Source organism: Tasmannia lanceolata, unplaced genomic scaffold (assembly GCF_043159265.1).
Source record: "Tasmannia lanceolata isolate RefF3 unplaced genomic scaffold, GAP_Taslan_0.1 ptg000007l, whole genome shotgun sequence".
In the NCBI taxonomy this organism is placed as follows: Eukaryota; Viridiplantae; Streptophyta; class Magnoliopsida; order Canellales; family Winteraceae; genus Tasmannia; species Tasmannia lanceolata.
This window is the reverse complement of record NW_027518684.1, coordinates 27325669-27339999: the sequence shown is the minus strand read 5'-3', so window position 1 is coordinate 27339999 and position 14331 is coordinate 27325669.

The window sequence follows — 14331 nt, the reverse complement described above, 5'->3', positions numbered from 1 at the left end:
TACCGTGTCCCTTGCCCTTTTAAGGTTCAGAACATCAACGCTTGGAATACTCTTAATGTTACCCACATTCTCTTTGACGTTAATCAGAAACAAACCTTCTACTAATGCACCTTCCACAATAATAGAATTTTCTCTTTTAATAAAAATTGAAATTAAAATCTACTAAATATCCATCTAAAATAAGTTTAGAGACAGAAATCAAATTCCTTCTTATAGAAGGCACATAAAGATAATATTTTAATAGTAAGTATCCCCTAGAAAATGTCAAATAACAATCACCTAGAGTCTAAACTGCAACAATTGCATCAGTTCCAACCTGTAGGTTGAGTTCGCCATCAGTCAGCCTTCTGCTTATCCTTAACTTCTGCAAAACATTGCAGATGTGTGAGGTTGCACAAGTATCTACACACCAGGAAAATGCAGGACCAATCATATTGGTTTCAACAATAAAAACTTGTGACATACCTTGAGAAGGCTTGTCGCCCGCTTGCTAGCTAAGTAGCTCCTGCAGTTCCGCTTCCAATGTCTAGGCTTTCCACAATAGAAGCATGCATCGTTGCTCTTGGTTGACTTTTTCTTGAAAGTTTTCTTGTTCTTAACCACTGGAGCCCTTTTCTTGGAGGCTTGACATTTTCCCCTTTTTTTCCCTTACCTTTCGGTTTGGAGACTGAAGGTACATTATCATCAGCTAAGAAGACACTCTTCTTGTTTACCTTATGCAGATTTTCAGTTGACTGGAGGTTGGTTTAATAGCTCAGTCAACGTCATTGTTAACTTGTTCATTTGATAGGTCATCACAAACTCTTTGATGACCCTAGTAGGGAAGCAAGAACAATATCTATCTGCGTTTCTGCATCCATGATGGCCCCCAAGATGTCGAGTTCGTTAAGAAAACCCATCATCTCTAACATATGGTCCCTAACCGGGGTTCCCTCTACCTTCTTAGTGGATACAAGGCCCTTTATCGCAATCATTCTAGCTGTGCGATTCTGCTCTCCAAATAATTCTTTTAGATTAAGCATTATTTATGTGGCTGTAGCGTTTCAAACATGTTGTTGCAACACATTGGACATGAAGCCAAGGATATAACACTTAACCATTTTATTATCATCAGTTCATTTCCGTCTCCTGTCCCTTTCAGCATGTGCGGCATCGACAGTAGGCTCTTCAGGTTCAGCAGTGGTAAGAACCCAGTAAACTTTCACCGCTGTTAAAATCAGCATCAAATTCCTTTTTCCAGTCAATGTAATTAGGGCCGGTTAACTTATTATCTTCTAGGATTCTAGCTAGTGGGTTGGTGGAAGCATTGATCTACATTCAATGAAAAAGAGAGACACACATTAGCATGACTACCAAATTTAAGTTCATTAATTTGATGACATATTTCCATCGGATCTGTGTTTTCGATCTACGACGGTACAACCCATTGTATGTCTCATTCACGGGCCCCTCAACCTCGTGAATCAAGAGAAATTTATAATTTCTCGAATAGGTATCGGAAACCTATTCATAACTTTAAACAAGCGGATTCTTCTAATCCATTGTGTCTCACATAATATCCAATTTTTCTTTTGGTCTTCAAGCATCGCGGTATATTTATCCATTGGTCTTCAATACCCTTTGCTTAGTTAAGTTAGACCCATTGCCTAGAAAAATAATGTAAAATTACAAAAACTTCTGCTTTGGCATATGACCTTTTGCATTTTTGCATGTTTCCCTTATCCCCATGGGAATCTAACGGTTACTCTAGCAAGGGAAAGGAATCGGCTTCTACTTTGGCATGTGGCTGTTATATTCTCTTGACTAGCGAACCATTAGATGGCTATGGAAGGCCATGGAGTTTAATTCTTTCAATTTGAACTCCATTTATCAACTTAATATCATAATGAGAGTATTGTTGTAGTGGGAGTGTGAATATAACAGTACTTGCATGTTTTAAGCAAACAAGCATCTAATGGAATAAAACATGCATGAAACAAGCATAAAGCAATCATAAGGCATCCATCACATGAACATATCCATCCAAACCATAGGCTCAATTTCGTATTTTGGTTGTAGGAAACTCCCACTACCCTTATTATAATAAGAGTATCCCCACGACCCCACTTTACCAAACTGGGGATGAATTTTGGGCAACTAAGTGCTTTCACATTAGGGAAATTCGCCGACCTCAAGGCGAATCATCCAAAGGGATAAATTTTAGGTATATGCCTCATCAAAAATTACTAAATTAATCAGCAACATCATCATATATGTCTGTCATTGGTCGAATAGAAAACTACCATCATCTACCAGACCTTCTGAAGCATCTCCATGCCACAGTTGATTTGATCCGTCCGTCGGCCTCCAAATCAATGATCTGATTATCAATTAATCTTATTTGAACATGAAATAAACTACTCTAGTGTTCTACACTAGCCTTGGTAATCTATACATAATTATCAACTCTCCATAGGAAACCAGTTGTCCGCCCAACTGCGCATAGGGAGTATAAAAATTAAATTAAATAATACATTGCGGACAATACATGGGACAAACCACGAATGATAAGATAAATAACTTTCACATTAGCACATAAAACCATAAATTAACTTATGCTTGTAGTGCAGTAGTTGAGGTCCAAACTCCCTTTCTGCCCCCCAATATTCACCTTAAGCGATTATTTCGCACTTTTAATGGGTTGATTAATTTTTAATTAATACACAACCATTCTGATTTCCATTAGAATCATCATAAAACACTTTTATATGATCTAAGAAATCACCATAAAAAATTTTGAGCGAAAACAAGATTGATAGGAAAAACAAAAATTTGTCCTGTACCGAGGACATAACCCGGATAGCATGACCTTTAGGATAATTTTGAGTGGGATTCAATTATCCGAAAGACCTATCATGGTTCTACTCATGCTATAAACTCCCCAAGACATTGTTTGAAAAGTCCATGCCTGGCCTACAAGTTTTCAAACTTGTTTGGGGTGAAAATCAAAAACCCGTTTTAATTTTCTCACCAAAATTCCACCAAATTACTTGTAACTTCAAAAAAACATATCTCCTAATCCGCCTGTCGGATTTCGATGATTCTTAATCTGTTGGATTCGTATTCGAGTGTACTATCTAACCATGTAAAGCGATCATCTGAAAAAAAATCTAGTAAGAAGATCAGATTTGCTTTTTTCTCAAAACAGTCATATATGTCTATTAAAATCGCACAAAGATTAGGAACCTCGGATAGCAGGGATAAAAGTCCGAGCTCACAATGGGTAACCTCATTATCTATCTTTGGTTCGTTAGCCTCCTAATCTATTCCCTAGTTCACTCTGATACCACTTGTTAGAAGGGTTGTATAACCCCTAGGCAAAATCGCTAAAATCGCATTGTATAATAATTAATTTTCAATTCTGCCCTTAGCCCAGGATTTCTAGGAACTAGATTATATTTTCGTAATAAAATAAACAGATAAAAACATACTTTTCGTAGAAATTACCAGGAAGAAAATCGTCTGCTTGATCTACTCCCAAAATCGTCACGAACAAACTTTTCTTCGCGAACGCCGTAAATTGATCCGATGGGATCCTTTGATCTTTACACAAAGGGATAGAAAAACTCTTGTTCTATTTAGGGATCTGATCTAAATCAGATCTAATGGATGGGATTATCTTAATTATAGATGGAGCTTTAATGGTGAAGAACTAGAACTAATGGAGAGATATAGAGAGAGAGAGATGGAGAAATGTATTTACTTTTGGGAGGTTTGCCAAAGCAATATTCTTCTTCTAAAAAACAAACGTCCACCCTTGCTTATATATTTGAAGTTTGTATTTGTTTTGCCTTTTTGAAATCCTAAAAGATCTCAAATAAGATTTATCCAAAGTTGTGTACAACTTTTCAAACTTTTAAAAATACAAATTCCAACCATTATTGGACTCTTTTGCATGCACAAGTTGGGCGTGTGATTTGTTTAAACACAAATTTGTTTGCATATAAAACTCGATAAAAATCTCCTAAAAGATCTCCCATAAGATCTTCTCTCTTTATTTCCAAGGAAAGAAGTTTCCTTATGGAACTAGTATTCCTTTTAATTTAATTATATTAAGATAATAATAATAATAATAATATCTTCCAATAATACCCTCAAGTGTTGAACGAATTCCTTTTTTAGGACACTTTGACTAACACCAAGGACTTGGCATAAAATATTGTCAGAAGTCCTATGGGCCCATCGAACTTCGTACAAAGACCAAATACGTACTATGCCTTGTGCCTTGACCTTGAGTTCATAGGAAGTATGTATCATGTCCCGGACTGAAACACAGCCAGGAACGTGACAGCGTCGCATACCTGCAATTAACCTGACAGATATGCAAGGCAATAGTAACCAGAAAACCACAATTGCAAAAATAACTCTTCCATAGTCTAATAATTATTGATCCATAAATATTCAACTAGAAATATTAAAGTAACAACCAATAAAGTTCTCACAACCCGAATCCAAATAAAATGAATCCATAATTACGAAGTCTCCATAATACTCTCACGAAAACAAATAATAAAAGATAATGTGTTATGTGTCGAAGAGTCTTGTATTTCTTGATAACTATTGATGAGATTTTTCCTACTAGTTAGAATGTTAGTCGTGTGAATCAAGAGTAATAAGTTAGAGTCCATTAAGTTAAGAGTTATCAAGATCAATTAGTTAGGAGTTAGCAAGAGTCCATTAAGTTAGGATTTGATTACCCTTTTCTTCAAAAGCAATGATGGGCCATCACACACCTTGTTAACTACCTAAATACATGGTGATTCAATCAAAGATTTCACCATACGTTTGATGTGCATTTGTTTATGTCATTCAACCCACCAAAAATATGGCTTTACACAAGATAACAGAGCTATGGATTTCATAAGGAAATGATTGGAGAGGGTATCACCAATTACATGTGGATAAAAACAAAAGTAAAACCAACGTTTAATCTTGGAGGTTGGCTGGATGAAGGAGGCTCTCTCATCATTGCATTTTATGGTTTGGTGAGAGACCGTCTCCCCATTTCATTTTATGGTTTGGCGAGAGACTATCTCATCATTGCAATTTATGGTTTTGTGAGAGACTGTCTCACAAACTCATTCTGTTGTGTGATGGGAGACTGTCTCATCATTGCATTTTATGGTGTTGTGAGAAATTGTCTCATTATTACATTTTGTTGTGAGAAACTGTCTCACCCTTGCATTTTTCTTGTGAGAGACTATCTCACCCTGGCATTTGTTGTGTTATTAACAAGGGGTGTCTACAGTTATACACCTCATGTTTTCCATGGCGTGGGGTGGGGGCTCACCAACTCTACAAACTTATTACTAGGGAGGGGCCCACCATTTCCCCATTGTTATTAATAAGCGGGGCATAACATCTCTACTCCATAACTATGTTACGAACCCGAATCCGTTCTTAATGGATTTGATCTTCTCAGAGGGAAGATCAACCTCTTGACCCAGTTCGATGGAAGGGTTGTCCTCCTTTGTATGCAAGTCACAGTTTTTCGGAATAAATTTTCTTCACCCTTCAAAATGAATGGTTAAATATTATTTAAAGAGAAAACAACTTACCACGTCACCTAAACATTAGCAACAAAACTAGCAACAACATCCTACATGCAACTCCTAAAAAATAGCACTTTCCTAAGAAATTGCAAAATGATAATAACAACCTAAGATCTGCCGAAACCAAGTGATTTATCCCAAAGCCATGTCACCATCCTTATCCCAACAACCACACTTTGCACTGTGCACGTAACATTCCACCCCTCTTGGAATCCACCTCGTCCTCAAGTTTGGAGATGAAGCACTGGCAAGTCAGAGAAAAATAAAATCTTCTTGTGCAGGACTTTTCGAAACTCTTCTCTCTGCTCTTTTTCTTTTTTCCTTTTTGTTCCCTTTCTTATTTTCTTCGTCCTACGATTAATCTCCATTTTGTATGGTGTCATCAAGTGTTGATCCAACTCCATTTTCAAAGTAATCTGACTGTGTTGATCACCAAAGTTTCATCACCATATGTTTTTGAAATTTTGACACACAGATGGTCATGGAAGAGAATATGCTTGGTGGCATTGGATATGTTGCGAGGAACGAAGGATTTTCCGACGACAACCATGTTGGAATTGACAACGCTGACAAACGCCTTTCTTTTGTGGCTTTTTCTCCTTTCCTTTTTGTACTTGGGAAGGCAAGAATTCATTAAATTTGAAACACTTGTCACAGAGAGGCCATAAGATCTACCTCCACCATTATGGTGTTGGTTGTTGGAGCGTTCCTTCTTGCCGTGTGTACGTGTAGCCACCATCTCGTCAAACCGAGCATTCAAAGTAGAAAACATCACCTCCACCTCTTTATCATTCTCCCTTGTCCTACAGCAAGAGAACGCACTATGACTTCCAATCGTCCGATCCTTGGATCATCCATGCCTTGCTCTGATACCAATTGTTACGAATCCGAATCAGTTCGTAATGGATTTGATCTTCTAGGAGGGAAGATCAGCCTCTTGACCCACTTCGAGGGAAGGGTCATCCTCCATTGTTCGCAAGTCACAGTTTTTCAGAATAAATTTTCTTCACCCTTAAAAATGACTGGTTACGTATTATTTAAAGAGAAAGCAACTTACCCCGTCACCTAAATATTAGCAATAAACTAGCAGCAACATCCTACATAGAACTCCTAAAAAATAGCACTTTCCTAAGAAATTGCAAAATGATAATAACAACCTAAGATCTAACCAAACCAAGTGATTTATCCCAAAGCCACGTCACCATCCTTATCCTAACAACAACATGTTGCACTGTGCATATAACAAAATATTTATTAGGGTGGGGCCGACCATTGAGGTAGGGATCATTATTCTACACCCATGCATAGCATGTGATGGAATACTAGTTTATCATATATGAACATGAATTTCTCAACAATATAAAATGAAGAATGTATACTGCCCTTCTGGGTCCTAACTTTGTGAAATTCAGGGTAGAACCATCAACAAGATTAACAAGTTCCCAAGTATTATATTATCATTGAGAATACCAACATATCGATATGTATATAAACATATATCCAATCCAACTACCACTCGAAATAACGACGGGTTCTTTTCTAGTGTACGAATTCTCACAGATCCAACATAAAATGCACCTCAACAAGAGTTTCCTCAACCGCCCTAATCCAATGGTTGATCATCTATCATCACACATCGCCTCATTATTAGAGAGGTTTGGGGATAGAGAACACGTAAGGAAAACACCCAAAAATCCAACCAAAATTGGGAAATCCGCTAAACAGGACGCGCCAACAGAACTTGCTACGGTCGACCGTCAATTTACTTTTACGAACAGAACCCTCCAAGGCGACTGGGCGGTCGACCGTTCAGCCTTTTGTTTGGGATTTTTGGTTTTCTTCGATTTTACTCGATTTCTCATAACTTTGGGGATCCCCCAATTTCTCCTAAAAACAATCATACAGCATGACTTTAAAATTGAGAGATTCATAAGTTTTGTAAAACAAACTTACAATTCATTCGAAGGCCCTTGATTCCAAATTGGAGAAGGTCTCCCAATGCCAAAATCCCTCTTAGGCCGTACCTCACCATACAAGAAACCTTCTCTTCCTTTCTTTCCTCAAAAGAGCACCTCGTGCTTGGACTCCCATTACTGTTATAAATCTATCTCATGAGAAAAAATCTCTCCCTTGATCAGTTCCTCTCTTGTCGCCAACAACCTAAGTAAACTTTTGCTTCTTCTAAAGCAACTGCTCACGCTATTCCAGTAGTTGCTTCTTTGTCTGTACCATCAGCCCAATCATGGGCTTTGCCGTTCCGTTACCCTTTCACCTTGGTCAGCCCTATGCTATCTCTAAATCCCTAATCACAATTACAGTGCCGCTATCTTCTACCATCACAGACATGTTTGTGAGTAAAAGTTGCAACAAAAGGTAAAGAAGGGATAACCAACACAACCAAACCCAAATCTATAGTATGTGGGTGATAAAAACAAATTTTAGCCAAGACTTCTTATGATTTTCTTCAACTCCAACAACTTCTCCTTGAATTGAAACCCAATCCAAGAACTTCTCTTGATTGGTTAACTCTCCTAACTAAGAAATGATTTCCCCAAATTGGTTTCTCCTACCAAAGTTGCAACGAAATCAAAATTAAAGACCCCAATCTCCATCCGTCAAAATCTTCCTACCCACCTATGGAGCTGCAAAAAAGAAGATATATTGGTGAAACACACCCACCATCAGTAATCTCTTGAAGAATTTGGTGATTGTAATTGAATAGCTTGCAACGAGACACTCACACAACAACTATGGCGATTGCAAAGATCTTCCCAAACTAGAAACGACTATGTTTCTCCTGCAATAACAATTTCACAATAGTATTCACAACTTAAATCAAGTATACATGTCTTTCATATGGAATTAAGGCACTCTTTATAGATGAGGTTGGACGTCAATTGCAGAAGAAATAAGAAATATTACCCTAAAGGGAACTTCAAAAAGAAACCTCCAACCCAAAAAACGCCCAACCCAAAACTCCTAATGAAAGAAGGAAAGCAAGCATTTAAAAGTAAATGAATCCTAACCAGTTTCACCAACTCCTAAAATCTCTCCAAAAAGCCCAACCTTTCTAAAAGTCCTTCCCAAACGTCCAACTCCCTTCAAAACTAACATGTTTAGCCGGCTAAAATTAGGAAACAATCTCCCCAATTACAACTGAACTAGTCACCCATGAGCCCATCCCTTCCAAACTTATCTCTTCTTTAACACACTAAATGAGAGGCTCCTAAAAACTAGTCGCTTCACCCATCCGAATTTCCTAAAGTTTGGATGGAGATCAACAAAAATCCTTCTTATGCTAACTTCATGCCCAAACTAGCTTAGTTATTTCCTTTACTTCTTTCAATTATGACTTTATAAAAACATAATTAACTAATTTGGAGTTATACATTAGGAAAATCCTAAAATCTCTCTCTCCCCTCTCTCTAATCCAAGATCCCATCAATTCCGAATATTTAATTCGAATAGCATCCCTCTTAAGGGTGTATTTGGCGTACTGTTTGAAATAGCGTTTAAAACGCCGTTTTGCAAAACGGCATTTTGGTTCAAAACGGCGTTTTGCCAAACGGCGTTTTCATGTTTGGTTGGCCAGATCAAAACGGCGTTTTAAACGGCAAATGGAAGTATTGTGTGTTTGGTTGCAAATGCCTCAAAACGGAGTTTTAGTGGTAAAATGACCAAAAAGGGCATTGTTTGGTTGGCCTCAATGTAACTCAACTACTCTCTCATTAGGCCCAATATTAAAAGGTCATTAGGATCTCATTCAAACACTATTAAAATTAAACATCATTGCCAAAAAAATAAATGGCTATACCTTTGGGGTTCTTCTCCTTCTTCTTCTCAATAGCCAGATTTGCCGGATTTGCCGGACGAGTGGAGGCGCTGAGGCAGTGAGGCGTGAGAGGGTTTCAATTTTGCAAAGTAGATGAAGAAAGTAAGAAACTAAGGTTCTTTTAATTCTTTTGTCTTTAGAAAATCAAAATTAAGAGATTATATAATGATATTAGCAGCCCCTTGTTTTGAATTAAATATTAACAATTTAACAAATTTGTGTCCTCAAGAATGATATTAACACCCCCACTTTTTTGGTATTTGACGTAACGTATAAAATCGCGCGCATATACGTAAAAATGCGTTTTGGTGAGGGAAAACATGTAAAAACCCACAGCCCAAAAATTCCGTTCAAAACGGCGTTTTGCAAACGGACCTCCCCCCCTCCGTTTGCAAAACACGGTTTTGAGGGTTCAAAACGGTGTTTCAAACGGCGTTTCAAACGGTGGCTGCGAACCCAAACATTCCCAGACGGCCGTTTGGCCCCAAAACGGTGTTTCAAACGCCAAACGTTGTTTTAAACGGTACGCCAAACACACACTAAATCGATTTGCAGCTAAAACCCCTATTGGCCTAAAGTCAAAAAGTTCTAAAACAAATTTGGAGATTTAGTATCCATTTTCATAACAACACCCCTTGCAAAATATAACTCAATTTTGATAATGGCACTCTTTACAAGCTTTAAAAATTTTAAACCCAGCTTTGTGATAAATAACTTCCCCAATGGTGGGACCAGGTCTTACAGTATGTTAATAGCTTTCCCAACTATTGTTATAGGTTATTTTCTACAGAGAAACCCTAGATCTAAGAGAGGAAGATAAAATAAGAGAGAAGGAAGAAGAAATAGAAGAAAAGAGAGAGAGAAGATAAGAACGGAACCGGAGAGATTCGACTATTGTAGGATATCATTCCATCTTCGGAGAGATTTGATCAAGGTAAGAGCCATTTTGGTTTTAGATTTTTGAATGAAAAATATCCCTACATTGTGATTTCGAAAGATTAGGGTTTGTGAAAGTAAGATATATCCCTATTTCCTTTCCCCGGCAAAGTTCCGGTTTGATTCTGGCGAGGTTTTCGGCAATTTGGAAGCTCTTCACTTTAACCTTTCCGATGAGCCCAGCCACCCCAATTCCTATGTAAAATGAATGAGTTAGAGTTGATTTAGTACCAAAATAAGGGAAAAAATCACATTTCGGGAAAAACCCAATCCGCTCGGGGGCAAATGTCTGGGAAAATTGCGTATGTACAGTCCGAACCAACCTAAAATGGGTTGGTTTGCTGACGGACATCAGGCCCGGGGGCGGATGTCTGCACTCCAGCTTTTCTTCTCGACAACTAATCTTCCGAAAATCATAACTTACTTGTTTCTCATTCGATTTCAATGCTCTTACACTCTAAGGACATGCCGAGAATGAGTAATTTATGTTAACAATGATTTCAAAAATTTTTGAGGATTTTATAATGAGATTAATTTCAAAATACGAAGTGGAACTCTAGTTTGACCTACCGTTCTTTTCCCAGTTAAATACCAAAGAGTGTCTCGTATCTATAGGGGTGATTAAGTTCGAGTTCCGAAGAGGTTGGAACTTTGTCTTCGATCTACGTTTTATGTTGCATCTGTGATGATTTATACCCTAGAAAATAACCCGTGGTTAATACGAATGGTGGTTTGGTTTTGTGAGAAATGGAGTTAGGGTTAGAGAAAGGAAGAAGAAGAGGAATGGATAGTCTCCACTAGGGAGATTCTCATATAAATGATCTATATATAGGCCCAAATAGGTCAACCATGGTACAATGACTACAATACCCTCAATATAGTGGTAATGTTTGAACTAACCTTACATGTTACTCAACACTTCTGCTCAAGTTAGAGTGTATATACTATGGAACTCCATCTTGCTTCAAAGAAACTATAAAAAACAACTAAAAATTTAAAAAAAAAAAGTACAATAATCTCATTCACACATCCAGCTTGGTATAAGACTCCTCCAGCTGGTGTAGTGAATACTTAATAAAAATCATAATAAAAAGTAGTAACGGCCATAGTGAACAGCATCGAGATCAATGGCTATAAAAAAAGAGCAGCTCCCCCTAAAGTAGCACAACGGCGATAGCGATCAAACAGGGCCCCCCTGAATGAAAGCACGACGAATAAATTCGCAAATCAACAAGCAATGGAGGTGCCTTGGCAGGAACTAGCAATGGTCCAACGAGTAAAATAGGCACACCAAAGGCTCGCACAGCGAACAATGATGAAGTAACACTGGCTGGCAGAGACATCAGCTGAGTAGCACAACACCAAGAGAAGATAAGCATCGATGGGGAAACCATCGGAGACAAGGTCGACGGGAAAACCGTCACCTTGAGAGATGAAGAAAATGATAAGATGACCAACCATCGTTTAGTGGCAAGGTCGACAGCGTGAACATTTTCACCTGAAGATAATAAGAAAAGGAAAAGATAACCAACCAACGATGGGGAAACCATTGTCTGGAGACAAGGTCGACGGCATGAACATTGTAGCCTGAAGAGATGCTGACGGGGAAGCGTTTGTCTGAAGAGAGCTAACCAACAATGGGGACACCATCGTCTGGAAAGAAGGTCGTTGGCATGAACTTCATCGCCTGAAAATAACCAACCAACAATGGGAAAACCATCATCTGGAGAAGAGGTTGACAGGGACACCGTCTCCTGAAGATAACCAACCAACGATGGAGAAACCATATTATAGAGACAAGGTCGACGGAATGACCATCGTCACCTGAAGATAACCAAGCAACGATAGGAAAACCATAATCTGGAGACAAGTTTAACAGGGAAACAATTGCCTAACGAGAACACCAACCAATGACGGCAGAAAGCACCTAGTCCAGGGCAGATGAAGCTGAAATAGACATGTGTAGAAACACAAAGAAACAGGATGCTAAAGGATGACTATAACAATGCGAAGAAGAAACCAAACAACTGAAAAATGGTGAAATACATCAAAGAGAAGACAACTTGAAGAAGGACGAAGAACAGAATTACCAACAATACTCCCCCTATGGCGAGACTACTTGATCCCGGAGACAACAAGACAAGAAAATGCAACACCAAAACGATACCAAGGAAAAGATAATAGCAAGAACTACATCCAAGGAAAAGACAACACCAGAACTACGTCAACTATAGAAAAGATAACACTAAGGACTACATGGACTACATAACAACACTCCCCTCAAGTTGACGGCCGAATGCCTTCAACTTGCAATGAAAAGAAGACATTCATGGTACAACACCTCACTTAGATATTTTATCAAACACTTGGTGAGCAGCTTTGATATCATCATAAAAGATATAGAATACATTAGGAGGAAACAGGTGACCACAAGAAAACAAGACAACCATAAGGCAACATCAAGACAACAATAAGAGAACAATAAGACAAGGATACAACGTACTCCATTCATGGAACTACATGAGAAAAACAAGCCGAGGATAACAACACCATCCATGGAACTACATGAGGGCTTCAACACTCCCCCTCAATTTGAGGCCAAAGGCCTTCAACTTGCTACAAAAAGAATGGCTTCAAGGCACCACACCTCTCTCTGACATTTCACCAAGGGGGACTGTTTTGTTTTTTGTGGATTTACGGCAAATGGAAGGAGTGGGTTTTACAGAAAACCCAAGACGGGGGTTTGCACGTGAGTTGAGCAATGGAGGAGAGATTTTGGGATTTTGGGAGAGATTTTTGAGAGAGATTGAGAGGGTTTCACGCAAAAATCTAAAGACAGATGCGTGGAGAGAGAGAGAGAGAGAGAGAGAGAGAGAGAGAGAGAGACTTAGGATAGAGAGAGGATGGTCTGACTCTTCTTCTTTTATTCCTTTCAGATCTTTGCTTTGATACCATGTTAGAAATGGAGTTCGGGTTAGAGAAAGGAAGAAGAAGAGGAATGGAGAAATGGGGAGTCTCCATTAGGGAGCTCTTCATGTAAATGATGTATATATAGGCCCAAATAGGGCAACCATGGTACAATGACTACAATACCCTCTAATATAGAGGTAATGCCTAAACTACTCTTACATGTTATTCAACAGGTTTTGGATACATGTGTAACTATACTGATCAGTTAGTTTCTCAACGAATATATAATATCTGAGAACTTGTTAAACTTGTTAATGGTTTTACCTTGAACTTCAAAAAGTTAGGTACCAGCATGCCAATTGTATATTCCTTGTGAATTATCAATATGAATCCATGTTTTTTCTCTCTCATGTTATTTTCTGATTTAATAATCCATGATTGTGTTATGCATACCTTGGTTACACATTGATATACATAGATTTCATATCATGTTGTGTAATGCATGAGTTATGTTACAGTTATGTATTCGATACTCACGATGCTTTGGACGGGCTCAAGTGGCTTGTGCGGTATACCCCGAGTATCTAGATATTCTGATACGTGGGCTCTAGTGGCTTGTGTGGTATACCTCGTATCTGGACGGCAATATTCACAGGTTGCTTAGGTCGGGCCCTACAAGCTTGTGCGGTATACCCGACGTATTGATTATTGAGCACTGTGGCATGGTGATATTCACATGCTGCTTTGGTTAGGCCCTAGAGGTTTGTGTGGTATACCCGATGTATTAAATATCAAGGACTACGAGTCCATGACATGGGTACCCAGGTGGCATTGTGCGATTATTGTTATGTGCAAGGGTTTCATGAGCACTGGATACATGCATTATTGTTATTTCATCCTGGTTATTATATGACTGGATCCTTGACTCGTGTTGTATATTAACCTCTTGTTATTCTTGGCATGCCTGAATTCATAATGGATCCTCATATAAACATATGAGGTGTGAGCAGACCGTTGACAAAAAAATTTAGATCCCGAGAATTAGCTTGAGACGCAGTCAGG